At 54.1% G+C, this 21,947-nt stretch overlaps 1 protein-coding gene across 8 annotated transcripts in view; it reads right to left on the bottom strand.

The window, feature by feature from the left end:
• Positions 1-21,551, bottom strand: part of PAK4 (p21 (RAC1) activated kinase 4) — a 47,827-nt gene extending 26,276 nt beyond the window's left edge. For 2 of the 8 annotated variants that reach the window (XM_070450894.1, XM_020889109.2), the window contains exon 1: positions 21,391-21,551. The gene's annotated coding sequence lies outside the window, so the exon portion shown is untranslated. Of the gene's footprint in view, positions 1-13,367; positions 13,436-16,936; positions 17,001-17,351; positions 17,576-21,390 lie in introns of those variants that run through there. The other 6 variants (XM_070450898.1, XM_070450895.1, XM_070450897.1 and 3 more) reach the window with 4 other exon arrangements.
• Positions 21,552-21,947: the final 396 nt, after the last annotated feature.

Genomic DNA, 21,947 nt, shown 5'->3' on the forward strand with positions numbered 1-21,947 from the left:
TCACTAAGCATAATGTTTTAAGGTCCATTCATTTCGTAGGAGTTAACATACATTTGGAATGTAAACCCCATGTAAAAATGTAAAAATGCATGTAAATTTACATGTAAAAATGCATGTAAATCCCATTCCTTTTGATGGCTGAATAATATTCCATTGGATGCATACACCAAATTTTGTTTATCCATTCATCTGCTGGATACCTGGGTTGTTTCCACTTTTAAGCTATTGTGAATAAAGCAACTATGAACATTAAAGTGTACAAATATCTGTTCAAGTCTCTGCTTTCAATTCTTTGGATATGTATCTAGGAGTTGAAATGCTGGGTCATATGGTAGTTCTATATTTAACCTTTTGAGAAACGACCAAACTGTTTCCCACAGCAGCTGCACCATTTTGCATCTCCAATAGCAATCCATGAGGGCTCCAATTTCTCTATCTCCTCACCAACACGTTAGTTTTCTTTTTTTTTTTTTAGATAATAGCCATCCTGGTAGGTGTGAAGCTGTATTTCATTGTTGTAACTTATTTTTGACAAAGAACTATAAGCAATTCAATGGAGGAAAAACAGCATTTTCAACAAACAGTACTGGAACAATGGGACATCCATATGCTAAAAAAATGAAGCTCCATCTGAACTTCGCACTTACACAAACCTCAACAAAGCTTTTAGAAAACAAACCAACACATCTTCAAGATCTAGGGCTAAGCACAGACTTCTTAGACTGGATACCAAAAGCATGACCCATAAAAGGAAAAATTAATAAAGTAGACCTCATCAAAATTAAAAACTTCTGGTGGATTTCCCTGGTGGTCCAGTGGTTAAGAATCCGCCTTCCAGTGAAGGGAACATGGGTTCGATCCCTGGTTGGGGAACTAAGATCCTATATGCTGTGGGGCAACTAAGCCCAACCACCACAACTAGAGGCCGCACGTCACAACTACTGAGCCTTGCGCTCTAGAGCCTATGTTTTACAACGAGAAGCCTGCAAGTAGAGAAGCCCCTAGTCTAAGGCCATACCACCCTGAATGCACCCGATCTCATCTGGTCTCGGAAGCTAAGCAGGGTCGGGCCTGGTTAGTACTTGGATGGGAGAAACCCCTGTGACCCACACTAGAGAAAAGCCTGTGTGCTTCAACGAAGACCCAGAGCAACCAAAATTTAAAAAATAATAACAAAAAAAAATTTTTTTAAGAACTTCTCGTCTGCAGAAGTCCATGTAAAGAATATAAAAAGTAACAGACTGGGGGAAAATATTTGCAAACCACACACCTGACAAAGGACTAATATTTCAAAGACATAAAGCATTCTCAATGCTCAACAGTAAAAAACCCAAACAATGAAATTAGCAAATGGGCAGAAGACATGAAGATGATTCACCAGTAAGGATACACAGATGGCAGATAGGCTCACGAAAGGATGTCTGACAGCATTAGCCATTAGAGAAATGCAAATTAAAGCCACAGAGAATTATCATTACATGCTCATTAGAATAGCTAAAATAAAAAATAGTGATAACACCAAATGCTGGCAAGGATGCAGAGAAATTGATCACTCATTCACTGCTGGTAGGGATGTAAAGTTGTACAGCCATATTTGGCAGTTTCTTTAAACACGAATCCACCTACATACCAGCAGCTGCACTTCTGGGTCTCTGTCCCAGAAAAAATGAAAATTTACATTCACACAAAAACCTGTATGAGATTGTTAACAGCAGCTTCATTTCCAATAGCCAAAAACTGGAAACACCCCAGATGTCCCTCGGTGGGTGAATGGTTCAATAAACTATGGCACATCCACTACTCAGCAAGAAAAAGGAACAAACTATTGACACAGGCAACAACCTGGATGAATCTCCAGAGAATTACGCTGAGTGAAAAAAATGCCAATCCCCAAAGGTTATGTACAGTACGATCTTATTTACATAATACCGTTGAAATGACAGAATTATAAAAATGGGGAACAAATAAATGAGTGGCTGCCTGGGGTGAGGGACAGAGAAGGGATGGGATATGGCTATAAAAAGTGCATGGGGGATCCTTGTGATGGAGTGTTCTCCATCCTGACTGTATCTATGACAACATCCTGGTTGTGATCTTGTACCGATTCTAACTTTGCAAACTGTTACTATTGGAGGGAGCTGGCTCAAGGGTACAGGGGCTCTCCCTGTGTTATTTCTCACACCTCCAGATTAAAGCATAATGATCTCAAAATGAAAAGCTTCATGAAAAATACTAATATTGTCATTTAGTCTCTAAATCATGTCTCTTTGTGACACCATGGACTGCAGCATGCCAGGCTTTCCTGTCCTTCATCATTTCCTGGAGTTTGCTCAAACTCATGTCCATTGAGTCAGTGATGCCATCCAACCATCTTATCCTCTGTCACCCCTTCTCTTGCCCTCAGTCTTTCCCAGCATTAGGGTCTTTTCCAATGAGCTGGCTCTTCACATCAGCTGGCCAAAGTACTGGAGCTTCAGCTTCAGCATTCAATCCTTCCAATGAATATTCAGGGTTGATTTCCTTTAGGATTGACTGATTTGATATCCTTGCTGTCCAAGGGACTCTCAAGTAGTCTTCTTTGCAACACAGTTCGAAAGCATCAATTTTTCAGCGCTCAGCCTTCTTTATGGTCCAACTCTCACATCCATACATGACTACTAATAATTTATTAAAAATGCCACACCCTTTCCCACCTTAGAACATGCTATTCATTTTCCTTTGAACACACAGGCTTCCAAACACGGACTCCTCCTACAGCCCTCAGCTCCGATGTCTCCTCCTCCAGGAAGCCTTCCCCAATTTCCCAGGCTGGAGCCAGGGCTTGTCTCAGTCCTCGGGGCTTCCCCCACCCACGCCATGACACTGGGGCCTGTGCTTTCCTCAAGGTCACTCTGGGGCTGTCACTGCCTGGTGCCGTGTCTATTTCTATTACTAGACGTGAGGGCAGGGTCTTGGTGGGGAGACAGGTCAGAGGAGGAGCGCAGTGATTTTCTACAAAGTGCAACAGTGAGAGGCACTGACAATCACACTGACAGCTAACACTTGTTAAGAGATCTCTATGTGCTAGGTCTGTTTTGAGAGCTTTACACAGATAAAATAACCTTTATAACAATCCCATATTACAAATGGGGAAACTGAGGCCTCCAGAGGTGGTGGTGGAGGAGGGATGAGGGAGGACCTACGAGCCCAAGGTCACCCAGCTAGCAGGTTGCAGAGCTGGGATGCAAACCCATGCCTCCAGATCAGAGCTTTTGATACGATCACTATCCACAAGGTTTCTCCAGGAAAGGCTGGATGAGACCAGCTGAAGGGGGAAGCCAAGGGGCAGGGGGGGGGGCAGGGGAAGAGACCCTGCTTCCTCCTCCCTAGTCCCCAGTCCATTCCCACGCCAGGGCGGGGGGGCCTCACCCACTCCACGGAAGGCCCCTTCTGTGAAACTGACATGCCCAGAATGGCACCAGAACCCCCTCCCACCTAACAGGCACCTGGGAAGGCCTCTTCCAAGCCAAGGGCCCACAACTGAATCCCATTATCAGCCTGGGGAGCCAGCAGTGCCCTCCATGGAGAGGAGTGCCCACCTTCACTGGACGTGTGCCTGTGTGTGCCAAGTCTCCATGACCCCATGAACTGCAGCCCGCCAGGCTTCTCTGCCCATGGGAGTCTCCAGGCATGAACACTGGAGTGGATTGCCATGCCCTCCTCCAGGGGATCTTCCCAGCCCAGGGATCAAACCTGCGTCTCTACTGTCTCCTGCAGTGGTGTCAAACTCAGGAGTGGGGCGGGGCAGGGGGAGGGTGGCGAGCCAAGAGGAGCCCCCAAGCGCCCTCCTGCAGCTCCCCCAGGGCAGGGCTGCTTTCATCTGGCTGTGGGGAGGGGCTTCCCTCTGACACGTGCTGCAGAGCATTCCTACTGGCAGGCGACTTCATCGCTAGAGAAGTCTCCAGAGCACAATACTGACAGCAAGCTGCACCTGAGCAGGGAACAATTTACATCCAGTTTTCAAACCTGCAGCACGATACGATATGGGATACTGTCCAGGGAAGCAACGAGGAATCACAGCGAGGCCGGGGTACCTGCGGAAGGGGATCCTGGGGACTCTATCCGCAGCAAGTGTGTTTCCTCTCTTAGTTGGGCAACACGCCCAAGGGAGGCCATCAGGTGGCTCCCTATCTCTTGAAGGCAACTAAAATCTTTCATAATTCACAGAGAGGCAACGACTGAAAGGAAGAAAAGAGGGTAGAATTTATTTGATAATGCTGGGAAGAGCACACGAAAGAGGGGGCTTCCAGGGTGCTGGCAGTGCTGTCTTCTTGATCTGGGCGGTCCTTAGAAGGGCATGTGCTTTATAATGACTCACTAGACTGAACAGGGAGGTTCTATATAGTTTTCTGTACACATGTCATATTTTCTACTCCAGTGCAGAAAACACAAGTGGTAGCAATTCTGAGAGCTGGAAGCTTCCTCCATACCTGCTAGTGTCCACACGCAGTGTCTTTCGCTCTCTGTCCATCTGTCTCTACACACACACACACACACACACACACTTTCTCTCTCCCCCGCAAGGTTGTAACTGGTCCTGTGATCACGGCAGTGGCTCTCCTTGGTCCCTTGCAACTCTGGGCCTGTTTCCTGCAAGGGAGACAAAGGCCTGGAGGCAGCCGGACTCAGGTTCGGCCCTGACACCCAGTTCTCCCCATGTCCCCAGCACTCTGGTGTCCTGCCTGGATGACACTTCCCATGGAGTCTTTCTGGCAACCGGGACAGATCCATCGATGGTGTCCCTGCCCTGGGTGCCAGTCAGTCACCCAGAGTGGAAGGAGTTAGTTAAGATGTGGTTGAGTCCCCAGGGTAGGGACAGCCCTGGCTGGCTCACCTGTGCCCTGGACTGGAGACACGGGATGCCAGCGAGGCCAGCTGCAAAGTCTAATGTACGTGGGCACCACCGTAGTGCAAAACAAGGCAGTGAGCAGGGTGCTGGGAACACCCCCGTGTTGCGGAGGAGGCAAGTGAGGCTCAGAGAGGGGAGGGGCCAGCCCAAGATCACACAGCATGTACGAGAACCAGGACTCCCTGTCTGAAGTCAGAAAAACAAATACTGTACATTAAGATGTATATATGGAGTCTAGAAAGATGGTACTGATGAACCTATTTGCAGGGCAGCAAGGGAGAACAGACTTGGGGACACAGTGGGGGAAGGAGAGAGGGGGATGAATTGACTGAGTAGCACAGAAACAGACATCACCACATGTAAAACAGACAGTGGGGATTTGTTGTGTGACACAGGGCGCTCACACCGGTACTCTGTGACAACCGAGAGTGAGGGGATGGGGTGGGAGGTTCACGAGGGAATGGACGTATGTATACCTAGGACTGATTCATGTTGATGTATGGCAGAAACCAGGGCTTCCCTGGTGGCTCAGATGGTCAAGAATCCACCTACAATGCAAGAGACCCTGGTTCCCTGGGTCAGGAAGATCCCCCTGGAGGAGGGAATTCTTGCCTGGAGAATTCCACGGTCAGAGGAGCCTGGAGGGCTGCAGTTCATGGGGTTGCAAAGAGTCAGACACGACTGAACGACTAACACACACACAGAATTGTAACACACACAATACTGTAAAGCAATTATTCTTCAATTAAAAATAAATTAAAAAAACAAAAAGAAGCAGGATTCCATGGCAGGTCTGACCCAGGCCAGAGTACACTCACTTAACCATGTTTATGCTCTCGTTTGGTCACGCGCTCAACAATTCTATGCCAGGCATTGTGTTAGGAACTGGGGACACAGTGAATAAGATAGGCCCTTCTTCCCGGAGATGACATGCTAGTGAGTGAGGGAGATAAGATAACATAAAAGTAAACAAAAAAGTACATGACATGAGGGAGAGGGGACAGAACACGGTGTGTGTGTGGGGGGACAGGGTGTCTAGGGGGGTGGGTGTCCCTGAGCAGGAGCAGGGAAGTGAGGGAGCCACGTGGGGAACCTAGGGAAATGCTTTCAGGGTAGAAGGAACCACAACTGCAAAGGCCTGAGGACTGAAGCCTGTCTGGCATGTTCCAGAATGCCTGAGGCTGGCCCAGGAGGCCTGTGTGGCAGGGAGGGAGGGAGGGTGTGAGGGGAGAGTGGCGTGGCTGAGGTCAAAGAGAGTCTACACCAAATGCAGAACAGCCGCTCCTGGAGCCCAGGCCTCCTGACCACAGCCCTCCCGAGGGGCAGACGGCAGACGCCCTGCCCCATCACGTTGTGTTAAGGAGGAGGAAGCGGTGGGGGGATGGGAAAGCTTCCCGGGGGGCCCAGCTGGCCAAGGGCAGAGTTGGGGCAGGAGCCCCTAAAGATAAGCATCAGGGGAGGGTGAAGAATGAGGGTGGGGGTGAGGGATGGCTCTCAGCTGGGGTCTCTGGTCCCAGAAGAGCAGGAGCCCACAGCTACGATTCGTGAAGAAGGCTCACTGGAAGCCAGGGGCTCACACACAGCCCTTTGCTCCCAGACCCCAGTCGTGCTGAACCTCAGACCTTCGGTTCCCTCCTGCCCCGTTCTGCTGTACTGCATACCAGCCTTACTAAGAGCGACTTAAGAATTTCCATTTCAATCCACTCACTTGCAAAAAAAAAAAAAAGAAATTACTTTAAAATAGTCACCCAGACATGAAGGTTGGCCTGATGTTCCTACAGAGCACCATCTATGAAGTGGCAGAACCAGAATCCAATCGCACCTCTAGACCTAAGGCCCAACATACAGGAAGCACAAGGGACAGAGGAACAAGTGAAATGACACCACGAGGATGCCTCGGTGAGATCCGGACTGTGGGAAACTCCAGAGGACAAAGGATCAGGGTTTTTGATAGATCAATGACCCAATCAGCGGGCACAGGAAAGAGCCTACAGACGACAGAAGACTTCAGGGGCCTGTCGACCAAGCACAGAGCAGACCTTGTCCAGATGCCAAGTCAAACACACACATTGGAAAAAATGATGGTAAGACAGTTGGGGAAATGTGAGGCTATTAAGAAAGTATTGGTTCTTTTTCTCCTGTGACCATGGTATCACGAGTGTGTGGGTGTGTTTAAAGACTCCTTATCTCTTATATGCAAAAAATCTGAGATATTTATGGTTGCAGTATACGATGTTTAAGAAAGGTCTTCAAAGAATCAGGGAGGTGGGGGTGGGGTACAGATGAAAAAGCCCCGTGGTGACAGATAACTGCTGAAGCTGGGGTGGGGGCCGTGAGGAGGGCGGCAGGCCATTGTTCAGAAGAACGTGTGGCCACTTCCATCATACAGAGGTTTTAAACGTTTTGCAAACGGGAACATGACCTAGTCAGAACAGTGAAGAATTCATGGGTCGCTCACCCTGTGAAACTTAATTACTAAATCCAAACACATATCCGGCCTCTAATAACTGTAACAGACATCGCGGCAGTAGTAACTATAATGACATGATGATGGCAGACCTGGGCTGACAGTCGCTCTAAATGGGAACCAGTGCAGAGACACCTGGGGCTCAGGGCCTGGCCCCAGGTCACAGAGGAGGCTGGGGGAGCTGGGTGAGGCCAGCAGGGAAGCTGGATGCCCAGTCCTTGCCCAGAGGGGGTGGGGGAGAGGAGGCCAGGGAGCCCTTGGGGAGCGGGGGCGCAAGGGGGCGCACAGAGGCCCCTGGACTCTCAGCTCCCCTCACCCCCATTGAATGAATCATAATGGCTCCTGCACTGCAGTAGTCACATCTGAGCACAAACCTTTCCTGAAATTAAACCATCAGCCACTCCATGGGAGCCTGAAATGCTTACCGGCAACGGATGACATCAGATTTGGGGGCCCACAGGATTTGGGGGCCCACCAGCCTGGGCGCTCCTCCCTGCAAGGTTGCAGGGGCCCCCACAAGCAGGGGGATGCATGCCCTGCTCCCCACCCCTCCCCCTCCCCCTCCAGGTGCCATGAGTAGCCAGGGTGGCTGGCATGGGTCTGCAGAAACCTTCTCCCCTCTGTGGCTTCGGCAGGATCCTGCCTGCAAACAGGGAAGCCAGGGGATCCTCTGCAGGGGAGTGGGGGGAGTAGAAAGTGAGGGAGAGGAGGAGAGACAGGCAGAGATTCGGGGAGAGAAAGACAGGAGGGGGTGGGGACAGTCAGCTGCCCAGACGGGGCTAGCGGGCCCAGGGATGAAGAGGCCCAGACGCCTCCTCCGGGCCTCAGCTCCCTTGTAAGTAACGTGGGAATAACAGTTACATCTTCCTGTAGTGAGGCTGTGGGGGTGACACGACTTAATCACGCCACGTCAGAAGCCTAGAAAAATGTTCAAACACTGTGAAAGCTAATACATGATTTCTACCATTTCTGTAAGCCAGTGGCTCTCATCTCGGTTCAGAATCACACTACAGTCGCCCAGGGAACTTAAAAAAAAAAAAACACCAAAAAACACAAAACCCAATGCTCAGGCCCCACAGCCAGAGATTCAGATTCAAGTGGTCTGACCTTTTGCTGTTCAGTCGCTCAGTGCTGTCCAACTCTTTGCACCCCATGGACCGCAGCGCGCCAGGCCTCCCTGTCCTTCAGCATCTCGGGGAGCTGGCGCAGACTCACGTCCACTGAGTTGGTGATGCACACCTGTACCAGGTAACCCTAACGACCATGGGGTGGGGGCGGCGGGGAGCCCGGACACAGAGTCCCAGGACTGAGTCCTCAAGCGGGTGGTATAAAGTGAGACAGACTGATGGGGGGCGGGGTAGGGGCAGAAAGGATAAGGAGGGGGAGGGGCAGGGTACGCCGCCCAGGAGGCCCCTCTCTGCCTGCCCACCCTCCCCCACCTTGCCCACCGGGAGTCTGGGGCCGGCTGAGGAATGCGAGGAATGAAGCCAGGCCTGGCACGGCCATCCCCAGGTCCCCTCCCCCTTCGCAAACTGCCAAGAGCCCATCCTTGGCCAGGTCACTGGCCAGGCTGTCAACCGCCCCCTGCCCCCCCAAGGCCTTGGCAACCACTCGGTCCTCCCGGCCTGAAGCCCACTCCCAGCCCTCTCCTCAGGGCGCCCGTCCTGAGCCCCCTTCTCCTCTTGGGTCCCCGGTGACCCCGGTGCTGGACCACAGGGCGCAGCCCAGGCGTGGAGCCCTTAACGGTGGCGGGGTGAGTGATGCTGACAGCAGCATGTGGCGGGCTCTGGAGGCAGGAATGGCCTGAGAAGGCTGCCCAGAGGTGATGACCTTTCGGCTAAGACCCAAAGGATAACTGAGGTGAGAGCAGCAAATAAAGACCAGCCAGGCTGAAGCGCAGGAGGCACGCGGAGGGGGTCAGGGCCTAGTCCCCCAGAGGCGGGACTGTGCCCGGCAGTGGGGACCACGGAAGGGTTTGGAGCTGGGAAGGGACGCACTCAGACCTCAACCATAGGCATCGGCTGCCCTGCACCTGGTTACCTCGCAGGGCTGGAGAACCACGGCTGGCCTCCGGGGGTCCTCAGCTATCCCCATATCCCGCCACCGCCCCGGGGGTAGGGGCCCGGCCCTGGCTCCCTCTGGCCATGCTGTGAGGAGACCCCAGCAAGCTGCTTCCTGCATCCCTGAGCCTGTTTCCTGATAATTAAACCGTAAGCTGATTAGTCAAGGAAAACCTTTAATTAGCCCTTGAAATCATTCAGGAAAATTACAACCTCCTCTCCGGGCAGGCTGCCCGCCCTCTGCCAGGGCCCAGGGGCAGTGCCTGGGAGGAAGCAGTGCACAGGGGAGACAGGCTCCTGCCTCTGCTCTGAGGGCCTCACCCAGCCAGGCCAAGCCCCGGGAGCAAGATGCCAGCGGCCACGGGCTCCCCCCTGCCACGTCACCAAGGGCCCGGAATAAACCCAGCAAGAGGTGGGCAAGGCCCAGCTGGAAGAGTGTGACCTTCTGCTGAGAGACATCAGAGGACACCTAGATAAATCGAGAGACAGACCACGTTCATGGACTGGGAGACTCAATGTCATGTCTGTTTGTGGGGCATGAGGCTTGTCTCACATCTAAGTGGCGTTACAAAAAGTCAAATAGCCGATACACTTGGGAAGAAGGATGCGTGCGTGGGAGGGCTTGCTCTCCACGCCATCAAGACTTATTATCAACTATTGAGACTTGCCTGGTGGTCCAGTAGCTAGGACTCTGCTCTCCCAATGCAGGCGGCCCAACTGAAGATCCTGCCTGCTGCTACAGAGACTGAAGATCTCTTGCGCCACAACTAAGACCTGGTGTGGCCACTTAAATGAAAATACTAAGAAAAAAGACAACTATACGAATTAGGATAGCAGGGTATTGATACAGGAATAGGCAAACCTGTGTACAAGAAAGAATGAGAGCACCCAGAAACAGACCCACTTATAAAGACATGAATCTATGACCCAGGCGGCAGAGGAGAAACTACAGCCTGTTGTCATAATGATATATGGATGACTGGGGATCCAGGTGGATAATGTGAAACTGGCTGACTACCTCACACCACACACATGCGTGCGCGCACACACACACAAACTCCAGAACAATGAGAGACTAAATGTGAAAAGTAGAACTATAAAACTATAAAGGAAGTAGGTGATAAATCTGACTACAGTAAAAGTAAAAGCTTCATCAAAAGACAATTTAAAGAAAGTGAAAAGATAGACCACCAAACAAGAGAAGATAAGGAGGACCATCTTAGAAACACAGGTTCTCGTCCAGACTCTTTAATTAAGACCTAACTCAGAAGTTCAAAATTAAAATGCAGACAGCCAGGAGGAGAAAGAGGCAAGTGGCTGGAACAGGCCCTTCGCAGAGGGGCGCTCCAGACGTGCACTCAGATCTTCACAGAGCACAGCAAAGGCTGCCCCGGCCCCGGGAGGAGACACCACCGCGTCAGCTTCGCACCAGTGGGCAGGATGGGCCCAGCACTCACCACTGGCGCGGCCCTCTCCTCCCTCATCTCTGAAATGGGTCGAATCTTTCCGGGAAGGACTGAGCAGAAGCAGTGTGGGAGTTCTGTACAGGCGCTGTGCCTGGCACGTGCGAGCCCTCAATCAGTTCTCCCTATTCATCAGCCTCAGGAATAAGGACTCCCCAGGCTCAAGGTCATTTCAGGCCTTCTCCTGCCTCTGAGCTGCAGCTGGGATGTGTCAGGGGTGTGGCCAGAAGGCTGAGAGTCCAAGAGACAGGCTCCAACTGGGTAGCAACTGGGTTTATCAGCACAGAGTCCCTGGAGGCTACAAAGGGCTATGCACTCCTGAGTATTTGTTGGAAAAAAGATAATAAATCAATCACATTTCTATTTCTCTGCCAGGCCCGAGGATAAGTATGTTAGGAGCAGAACCTCAGAGATGCCCTGGGACACCCAGAGGAGCCTCGGTTCTAGAGAGGAAGAAACTGGGACACCGAGAGGCCCAAGCGGCTGTCAAGATTCAATTCCAGAGTAGACAGAACCAAACGCCAGTCTTCTTTCAGTTCCTCAAAGGTGCCTTGCGCTCTCCCGCCTAGGACGTCTGTACAGGCAGCTCCCTTAGCCTCGAACCCATGACCCTCCACCTCCCTGAGTTCATCCTCCAAGTGGCAATTCCTCCTCAGGAAAGCCTGCTCTGTAATCCTCACCTGGGGGGAACTACCCCCCGCCCAACATACACCCTGGCAAGGACATACTCCACTTGTTACAACCTCTCATTCATTCATTCAGCCCACCAGTGCGTAGGGAGCGACTAGTAAAAGTCAAGCCCTGAGGCTACAGCAAGGGACAGACACATTAAGCTGCGTGCCTGGCCCTGCCCCGTACCCCTGCCCTGAAGCTAAGTGGGTGGGTGAGGAGGACACCACCCAACACGCGCAGTCACACTGGAACAGCAGGGACGGTGAGTGGACCAGGGAAACCAAGCAGCGGAGGTGGGGAGAGAGTGACAAGGCTCCTGCAGACCTGGGGGCGCCAAATAGAGAGCCTGAGGCGGCACTCGGCCTGAAAGTTCCAGCGACAGGGCAGCAGGAGATGCGTGAAGGCGAGCAGCGAAGCTGGGCCAGGATCTTGTGGGACCTCGAAGGCTGCTCCCCAAAAGAGATGAAGCCAGGGAAGGGGTTCCCCGCAGGACAGGGACCGGCTCTGACCCGGGCTCCCTCCGGCTGCCCCCACAGTCGAGGCTGGAGTTGAGGGTGGCTGGAACTAGGGGGTGACGACAAAGAGCGGGAGGCCCCAGGTTCTAACCTGAAGGTAGACGAGAAGGCTTTCTGGACATCCTGGATGTAGAGGAAGAGGCCAAGAGGAGTCAGGATGACATCAGATTCCCAGCCCGACCAGGAGGGTGGATGGGGCACCCGTGAACAAGGCAAGGCCTCTGGCAGAAGATGGGGCCTGGAGTCCGGTCTATTTTCTGTGTCTCTCTTGGTCCATACAGAGTCCCCTGCCAGACCGAGCCCAGTGAGAGAGCCTGTGTGTTCACTGTGGGTCTCAAGAGCCCAGAGGCGAGCATAAGAGGTGGGATGGGTAAGAGCCAGCATGGACAGGAACCCCGGGGAGGAGAAAAGGACAAGAGGACTCATCTTGGCAATAAGAAGCTTCTGCAGGAGATGAGAATATAAAATGTTCCAAGGTCAATTACAGAGTCTGACAGGCCCCGTGTTGGGGAGGGAGGCTGTGCAGTGTGGGCGCGGTTACCCCCGCTTGGGACAGCTGCGTGGCGGGGTCTGCTAAAGGTGCCAAGACACAACCCCCCCCCCAGCACTGCGCCCTGGACGTGATCCCTGGGGAAATGTGGGCACAGGCATCCTGGCAGACACGTTCAAAGAGCACGTGTACACCGGGGGCAGTGGGAGCAGAGCAGTAAGTTAGTTAGAACACGGCACAGCCAACAGACCACTCACACCCGGCGACCACAGGGATGGGCCTCACAGACTAAGGAAGAGGGAGACCAGATGAGGGCGTCCTGGAGGAGTCCGTTCACGTGAAGGGCCCGAGCAGGCAAGGGGGCAGGCTAGGACTGAGGATGCACACCTGGTAAAACCGCCAGACAAGCAGGGAGCCGGTGACCCCCAAAGTCAGGGAGATGGCCGCTACTGGGGTTGTGGTCAGCAGGGAGGCCCTGGGGTGGGTGTTCTCAGCCTCCGCCCAGGTGTGGGGAAATGCTGCTCCCCTTGTAATTACCTGTTAGACTGACGTGCGCTGATGCACTTCTCTGTAGGTATGTTAAGCTTCCCAATTATTAAAGGTGGAAAGAGAGGTGGAATTATCAAGGTACCTAAAACACACACACACACAGCGACCCGGGGCCAGGCTTCTGCTGAAGACTGGGAGGAGGGAGAAGGGGGCCGTGGAGGCGCTGGGCGCAGCAGAGGAGGGGTCCCTAGGGAGAAAGCAAGCACCAGAAAGAGAGCGCGCCTGCGCTGAGGGCTCGATGGGGGGGGGGGGGGTGTCCTCACCTGGGGGACGGCGGGAGCCCGGCCCGCTGGCTGTCCTACTTCCTCCCCATTCCCAGCACTCAGTGAGGAGGGGCGGGGGAGGGGAGGCGGCCCAGGCCGCTTCCCGTAGGGTGGGAGTGGCTGAAACCCGCTGGGGGAAGCCAGCCCGAAACTGCCACACAATGCCGCTTTATCAGGAGTTTCCAGGGCCGGGCTGGGGCTGGCGGAGGGGAACAGGGCTGGGGAGGGAGGCTCTCTCCGTGGGGCCCCTGCCTAGCGCCCCCACCTGCCCAGGTGTGCCCTCCAAGCTCCGCTGCAGCCGGCCCTGAGTGGGGGCGGGGCAGACGGGCGGGAGGGACAGCCTTCTAAACCCCGGCCCAGCGAAGGGGCGGCTCAGGGAGTGCCCCCCAGTGGTTAGGAGCCCGGGCCAAACCCCAGCCCTGTTGACTGACACCAGGCTGGTCCCTGGGACCTCAATTTCCCCTTTAAAAGGGGGAGAACACGCGGTTTTCCTGATAGCTCAGTTGGTAAAGAATCTGTCTGCAACCTGGGTGGCGAAGATCCCCTGAAGAAGGGATAGGCTACCCACTCCAGTATTCTTAGGCTTCTCTTGTGGCTCGGCTGGTAAAGAATTCGCCTTCAATGTGGGAGACCTGGTTTGGATCCCTGGCTTGGGAAGATCCCCTGAAGAAGGGAAAGGCTACCCACTCCAGTATTCTGGCCTGGAGAATTCCATAGACTGTATAGTCCATGGGGTCATAAAGAGTCGGACATGATTGAGTGACTTTCACTCACTTCACTCAAGAACATGTACACCTAGGACTTCCCTGGTGACCCAGTGGTTAAGACTCTGAGTTTCCACTGCAGGGGGTGCAAGCTCGGCTCCAGGTCATGGAACTTAAGATAGCACATGCCACTCAGCACAGCCAAAACAAAAAACAACACCCCCCCACCCCAGCCAAATATCTAATCTTGGAGTTGCTAGGAAGATGGGATAAGTTCATTTACTCAAAACACATAGAACTAATACCAGTAACATAGAGAAATACTATGAGGACTAATACTAGCAGCTAACAGTCTTTGAACATTAACTATGCATTCTGCCTGATGAGTAGGCATCTATACCCTCAGAACAACCCCATAAAGGAGGTATCGTTATCATTCCCATTTTACAGATGAGGACACAGAGGCACAGAGAGGTGAAGTGACTTGTCTGGGATCACACAGCCAAGAGTGGCGAACTTGGTTCCAGAGTCTGTGCCCTCAATCTCCACTGTCAGACAGGTTAACCGCTCCAGGCTGGGGAAGGTAGGCCTGGGTTCGAGTCCCACATTTGCCTCTCACACGCTGTAGGTTGTCTAGCCTATGCCTCCGTTTCTTCTTTTTCAGGAAAGCAAAATATCACACATAGACAGGAAAGGAAGTCCAAATGGCTTTCAACAAAGATGCTCCCCTTTGCTCATGTTAAAATCAGAACCACAGTAAGGACCACTGGGCACCTGTCTGACTGGCCGAGGTCAAAACATCTGCTGAAACTGTCTGCAGGGTGAGCATGGGAGGAGACAGACCCTGGCACCCCTGGACACTGGTGGTGGGCGCACAGGCACGGGCTCTTGGCAGACCAGGACACGACCGCAGGGCTACTGGGCACACGTCTCAGACCCCGAGCACCTCCAGAGGGGTACACAGCTCACACACATGTGCAGGAAGACATCACACCATGGAACCTGCCCCAGCCTTACACAGTGCAAGGATGCCCCTGACCTCCTGACACAGAACTTAAAGAGTGAAAAGTGCAAGGAGCAGGACAGAATACAAACGTGAAAAGTCAGCTCCATGTGAGCAAAACAAAAGTGGGAGAGAGCACGTGCAGTAACAAACGTCCAAGAAAGAAGAGAAGAGGGAACAAGGCTGTCCTGGGAAGGGGCCGACCACCGGGTGGGAAAGAGACCTACGGCTGCACACCCTTCTGGACTGTGCGCGGTTTCTCAACTGTGAACAGATTATACACGCTGCTGGGGCAAAAATGGGCCTTCTTAAAACTGAAATGCAGGAAAAGAGAAATGAGGTTAATAACACCCCTTCCTCAGGGCTCCGGGCCGAGCTGCTGCGAGATGCTTATAAAGGACACATCTAGCTCTTAGCACTTAGGAGCTGGGGGCTTGCGCAGTGTCCTGAGGGGCTGGGAGCAGGTGAAGAGGAGGCTGCAGCCCAGAAAGGGGCACATCCGATGAGCTTACTGTGAGCCAGGCAACATGCAGACACACCGACATCAATCCCCTCCAACCCTCCCAATAGCTCATTTAACAGCTGAGGAGGGCTTCCCCAGCGGCTCAGCTGTAAAGAACCCGCTTGCAATGCAGGAGATGCAGGAGATGTGGGTTCCATCCCTGGGTCAGGAAGATTCTCCTGGAGAAGGAAATGGCAACCCACTCCAGTATTCTTGCCTGGAGAATCCCTACAGTCCATGCGACCTCAAAGAGTCGGACATGACTGAAGCAACAGCATGAGCACCATGTGAGCAAGGAGATGCCCGGGGTGGCCCTGGCTTTTCCCCAGGGGTCCCCGCTAGGGGGTCGGGCTGCGGGATACCCGGAATGTCTGGCCCTGGCAGGGAAGCTGCCACTGCTCCGAGGATGCAGCACCTGGCACCAGCAAAGCACCTGGCACCCTAGAGAAGGGCAGGGTGGGACCAGAGGGCCCTGTGACACCGGCAGCGGTGAGTGGTGGCTTCTGATACATCTGCCGTAGCTGGCTCCCCGGGGGCCTGGGAAAGCTCCCCTTCTGACCCTCCTTGCCTCCCCCTCAACCTTCCTGTGGGCCAGGGCAGCTGTGAGACAATAAGCCCCAGCCCCGGATGGGTGGCTGGGCTGGGAAGGGTCCCATTTCCCTGGCCATGACTTGGAAGGAGACTGCTTCCTGCTGGCAGCATCTGTGGCCGCCTGGCTGGGGTGATGGGAGAAACAGCTGCTGGGGACACCCCGGCCGGTGTCTGGCCAGGAAGTCTGGCTCACTGGGAGCCAGCAGGACGAGGAGGGGTGACGCAGTGGGCCAGAAGGGGAAGGAGCTGTGGGAGGTCCCGAGAGAGGTGCGGACCCAGGGCTCAGAAACCACCCAGGCTGCCCCCTGAAGAGTTCTGTCCAAACAGGAACCTGGGTTAAGAACAGGAAGTAGCCTGCCCTTGTCAAGACCACTTCCAGATCACTGGAGGGCCACTGTGAAAACAAGCAGTGACTCTGGAGCCCGGAGGCCTGGAGTTCAAGGCCTGCCTCTGCCACCTGCCTGCTTGTGTCCCCAGCCAGGTCACACACCTCTCTGGGTCTCAATTCTCTCATCTGTAAATGGGGTTAATAACCGTACCTACGGGCTTCTCACGTGGCACAGTGGTAAAGAACCTGCCTGCCAATGCAAGAGATGAAGAGACATGGGTTTGATCCCTGGGTTGGGAAGATCCCCTGGAGGAGGAAATGGCAACCCACTCCAGTATTCTTGCCTGGGGAATTCCACGGAAAGAGGAACCTGGCCGGTTACAGTCCATGGGACTGCACGGACATGACTGAGCAAATACACCCACACACAGCGGTACCTACCTGTAGATTTTTGTGAAGATCAAATGGGTTCATATGGGTAAAGGACTCGAAACCTTGGCCAGCACTCAGGACCCTTCTCCATCTCCACCAGCCTCTTGCTACCCACCCTCCCCGGCATGGACTATCCCTCCGTCCCCCCACCCCCCCCCACCTCACTGATCTGTTTCCCACATGGCAGCCGGAGTGATCTTTATAAAAGGGAACGCAGATGTTGCTTAAAGCCCTGCGATGACTCCCATCACACACAGAAAGAAATCCACACTCCTTGTCTCAGCCCGTCGACCCCTGCTGTATCCTATCTGCCAGACCTCCCCACGTCCTTGGCCTCGCTGCTGACTGCCACACTGGCCTCTCTGGTGGGACCCGAACATCCCATCTTTGGACCGTGGGCCCTTCGCACTGTCCGTACCCCTACCTGCTCTGTTCTTCCCAGCTCTTCCTGGGCCTGGCTCCCTCTCGTCAGTCAGACGTCTCCCTTCTCCAGAAAGCCCTCGCTGGCCCCCAGGTGGAGTGAGGAGCCGCCTCCGGGTTCCTTCAGCCCCTACCTCATCCCAGCCCTGACCATTCTGCTTGAGCATCCCTACCCAGCCTGACCTCTCTGGGACGTTACCGTCTGGGGCCAGGTCTGTCCCCTTCACGGTCCTGTGACCGCTGAGGGCAGGGCTTCGACACAGCGACCGATAAGCAGTGTAACACACACACACACAGTGTAACCAGGTTTTGCTCATCCCCTTCCGAGTGGCACTTCCTTTCTCTTTGCCTCCTTCCTGAGGAGGTTTAAGTCAGTATGTTTCCCTTTCCAAAGGCCAGCCCTGGGAGATGATCCCCTAGGAGAGGTGGGTCAAAGTTATAGCCACTGCCCTGGATGCCCTGGAGGGCACAGGTCAAAGCATTCCCTGGCCTACCTGCTCCTCTGGGTGTGGGGGTTCAACAGGCGTCAGACCCCAGCTAAGCTCATCACATGAACTGCACCCCTGTTTGCAACAAGACCACGGAAGGGGTGCAGGTGGCGTAAAACCCACCACCTCACGGCTGAGTAAACTGTTTCAGCAAGGACTGCAAGCTTGCCCGAAGCAGCACGGAGCCGAGGGAACCATCAGGCACTGCTGGGAAGCACGCTGGTACAAATGCTGAACAGAGTAATTTGGAAGGTCCAGCGTTTCCACTGTGAGGCATATGCCCAAGAGAGATTCTGGCTGCAGTACACAAGGAAACACGCTCTAGAATGTTCATGGCAGCACTGTTTGTTACAGTCCCAACGGGAACCACCTGAACAGCCACCAAAACGTGAATGGGTAACTCTGATGCGGCACCATCACAAAAAGAAACACACAAAGGGGAAATGAACAACCTGCTCTAGATCTACACTCGTCCACACGGAGAAACAGCCACACTGACGCAGAGAAGCAGCAGCAGGCTGTTTCCCGTGGTGCCATTTATAACAACCTGTGAAACAGTGGACAACCCTGGCCAGCCATTACAACCATGTGCTGAGGCTAGCCCCGCCCCAGACCAAGGGCACCCAGGCCAGAGTCTGGGAGGGGGCAGGGGGCTGGGGCAGCAGCATTCTGGAAAGCTCTCCAAGTGACTGCAGCATGGAGCCAGGGTTGAGAGCTATTACTCTGTTGTTTGCGAATCCCTCCGAGGGTAGTAACAGTAGGAAAACCTGCGATGGAAGGCGGGACGCCAAATCCAGCCCCGTGGCTACCATCGGGAAGGCAGGGCAGAGAACAGGGGCCTGTAACTGTATCCACGGTCCCAGGCTGGACACTGGAAGCGTGGGTGTTTTGCTATATTGAAGCTCTACTTTTTCCACTAGTCTAAAATGTATCATAAAAACAAAACTGGCAAACAAGACATCAGTTGCCCAAGGTCCCATGGCTGGTAAGTGACGGAGAGGGAGCCCGAATGTGGGTGTCCAGTGCCAAAGTCCCCCCTTTATCTGTGCGGAGCCCTGAGATGACATGCGAACTGCCACTGCAAGAACTGGTAGGGCTCCCTGGCCATGTGCCCATCCAGTGACCCTGCCAGAGCAACCCAGGAAGACAGGTGGAGAGGGCCTGACCACCACCTCTGAGGCCTTCCCCAGGCGGCAGCAGCAGCAATAGCCTGAAGACTAGTGCTGACACACCACCTACCATGTGCCAGGCCTTGGGCCAGGCTCTTTACGTGCCACATCCTCACAGCAGGTCTGAGGAAGCCACTATCATTATGCCCATTTTGCGCAGGGGGAAATTGAGGCCCAGAAAAGTTAAGCGACTTGCCCATGATCACAGCCTGTGAGTGATGCAGCTGGGTGTGAGCCAGGCATCCTTGTCCCAGCATCCCCTCTCTGAACCGCTCCCCAGCATTGCCTGGGAGCTCCACACACACGGGGCGGCCACTCACCCACCTCTGCTTCACTGCCCGCCCCACTCCGAGCCGGGAACCCTTCGGGTCTCACTCAGGCGCCATGCTGCCCACAAGCCCCCAATTCTGCACCCCTGACCTCCACTCACGCCTTTCCTTCTGCTTGGCACACCCTTTCCTATTCCTCCTACCCATCCTTCAGAGCTTGCCCAGGGGACTTTCCGAGTCTCCGGCCCAGGCTGGGGCCCAGGGCTGGGGCATTTTCCTCATCCCCGAGCATGTTTTCGCAGGCCACATTACCCTGGGCGAGATGAAGCCATGTCTCACTGGCTAGGGGTCTGGTCCCAGTCCACTTCCACCAAGGGACACTGAGGGCCCCTGGGGTCCAGGGGATCTCCGCTGTCCTGTCCACTGCTGCAGACCCAGCACCATGCCTAACATTCAATCGCCACCAACCCTGGGGGAATTCAGGGAAAGAACATGGGAAAATTCCTGCCTGTGAGGCGCCCACCTTCTAGCAGGAGGCAGATCAACTGCGCTCTGAGAAATAAGTTAAGGACAGAGTGAAGGGCTGGCAGAGAACAACAGTGAGATAAAGAGTGTCTGGGGGCAGGGTGGTCCCGGTAAAGCTGTGAGCGTCTGGTGAGTGAGAGGGTACAGAGCAGAGAAGGGATTCCAGGCAGAGGGAGCAGGAAGCTCAAAGACCTGGAGACAGGCATTAGCCTACAGAGCTGAAGAACAGCAAACAGGCCCGCGTGGTCGGACCTCCTAGAGGGCTGGGGAGAGCAGCAGAAGAGGAGGTGGGAGCGACTGAGGACCATGATGAGAGGTTGCGGTTTTAAGTACAGAGAACACCCAACTTTGTACAGAGTACCACCCAAGGACACCCTCCCTAGCCAGGAGCCTGCCAGACACACTCGGGCTCTGGGCCACCCATAAACACCGCTTCCCATAGGCCCAGGGGAACCTCTCCTCCCAGATCACACCCTTCCATGGAGGCCAAAGAGACAATCTATTCCTGCCCAAGGAGTGGCCCAGCCTTGCCCAGCTCCCTGCTTCCAGGAACAGACCTCCGGCAGTTTACAGTGTGGCGACCGGAGGCCGGAGCTCTGGAATTATTCAGATCCAGCAGGGAATCTTCCTCCATTACTTAGCAGAAGCTCTCTGTGCCTCATTCTCCTGGCTGTAAAGTGGGTCTATCTAGACTGTGCTATAGTAAGACTAGGCCCACAGAGTGCTGAGTACAGCCTCAGCACTCATTAAGTATTAACCAACATAATGAGTATTTGAGAGTCAGTAGAGCATAGAACTCTGAGCCCAGGACTCCAGAGTTCAAATCTCAGCTGCAAAACTAACTCATTAGGCAGCCCTGGGCAAAACACTAAGCCTCTTAATAATGGCACCAAGCCCAAAAGGTTGTGGTCAGGATTAAATACATGGAAAGCGTTCAGAACAGGGCCTGACACACAGTAAGTGCTTTATGAGTGTTTGCTATTCTTTTCATTATCTGGGGGGGGCAGGGGGGGGGGTGGCGGGGAGAATTCCTTCTCCCCCATCAGAAAGCACCTTGACCTCTTTCTTGAGTGTCCTATCCCGCCCCTCCAGCAATATGTCCCATTTGGGTTATAACTTTTGACCATTGGACCATCATCTGTGATCTTTCTCCAATTTGGTCACGTTCCACCGCTGATCCCATAAAGATGCCCCCCAAGCCAAATCTCATTCATTTGCTCCACTGGCTGCTGCCTTAAATCTCCAATCCGCGGCCCCCATGGCTGTGACCTCTGACCCTCGTGGGCACATCCTCCTATCAAATTATTAATTTTGACCCCCTTCTTTTTGACATTCACCCCGTGCCCCTCCAACGAGCTCCCGCTTCAAACTTTTAATTTTGTGCCCCCCTCGCCACGCCCCCTTCGTTAGTTTGACCTCTGACCTCCTCTATAACTCCCTCCCGCTCAGCGTTGACCCGAGACCCCCTGGACGCGACCCATCCCTCCACGAGTGAACTTTGACCCCAGCGGCCCCGCCCCCTATTCGCGTAAACGCTCTCCCACCTCACTGCCCAGCGCACACCAACCCCCTGGCCAGACAGCTTATCCTACCGGCTCGGCACCGCAGTCGCTCGCGGCCTGGCCGCTCGGCCCGGAACTCGGCGCCCTCCCGCTGCCCTCAGCTCTCTGGCGCCGCCGCCGCCACGGCCACTGCCGCCGCCATGTTGAATCCCCAACGAACATCCGGGGCTTTCCCCCCTCGCCGCCCACCAGTCCCCATAGCAACGGGGCTGACCCGGCAGGGGGCAGGGCCGGCTCAGGGGCGGAGCTGTACGCCTGGCAGCGCCCGCTCCGGCCTCTGATTGGTGCATGTTGTCCAATCGGAGACCTTCGGGCGGAAAATGCCAAGCCGGGATTGGAAAATTTGGAAAGGGTGCGGGTAGGCTGGCTCCAAGCCCACTTGGATTCTTAAAGGGGAAAATGACTATTCTCTTGTAACTGCATCCCACCTTCCACCCAAAGGAATTAGGGAGTGGAAGCCAGTAGTGGGTAATGATAGCCAGAAACGGCTCTGAAGCATGTACTATGTGTCAGACACCCGCCAAGTGAAATTTATTGCTGAATGCTCAGTACAACCGTATTGTATATTAACGCCCATTTTACAGATA

The sequence above is a fragment of the Odocoileus virginianus genome, chromosome 20 (assembly GCF_023699985.2).
Source record: "Odocoileus virginianus isolate 20LAN1187 ecotype Illinois chromosome 20, Ovbor_1.2, whole genome shotgun sequence".
Taxonomy (NCBI): Eukaryota; Metazoa; Chordata; class Mammalia; order Artiodactyla; family Cervidae; genus Odocoileus; species Odocoileus virginianus.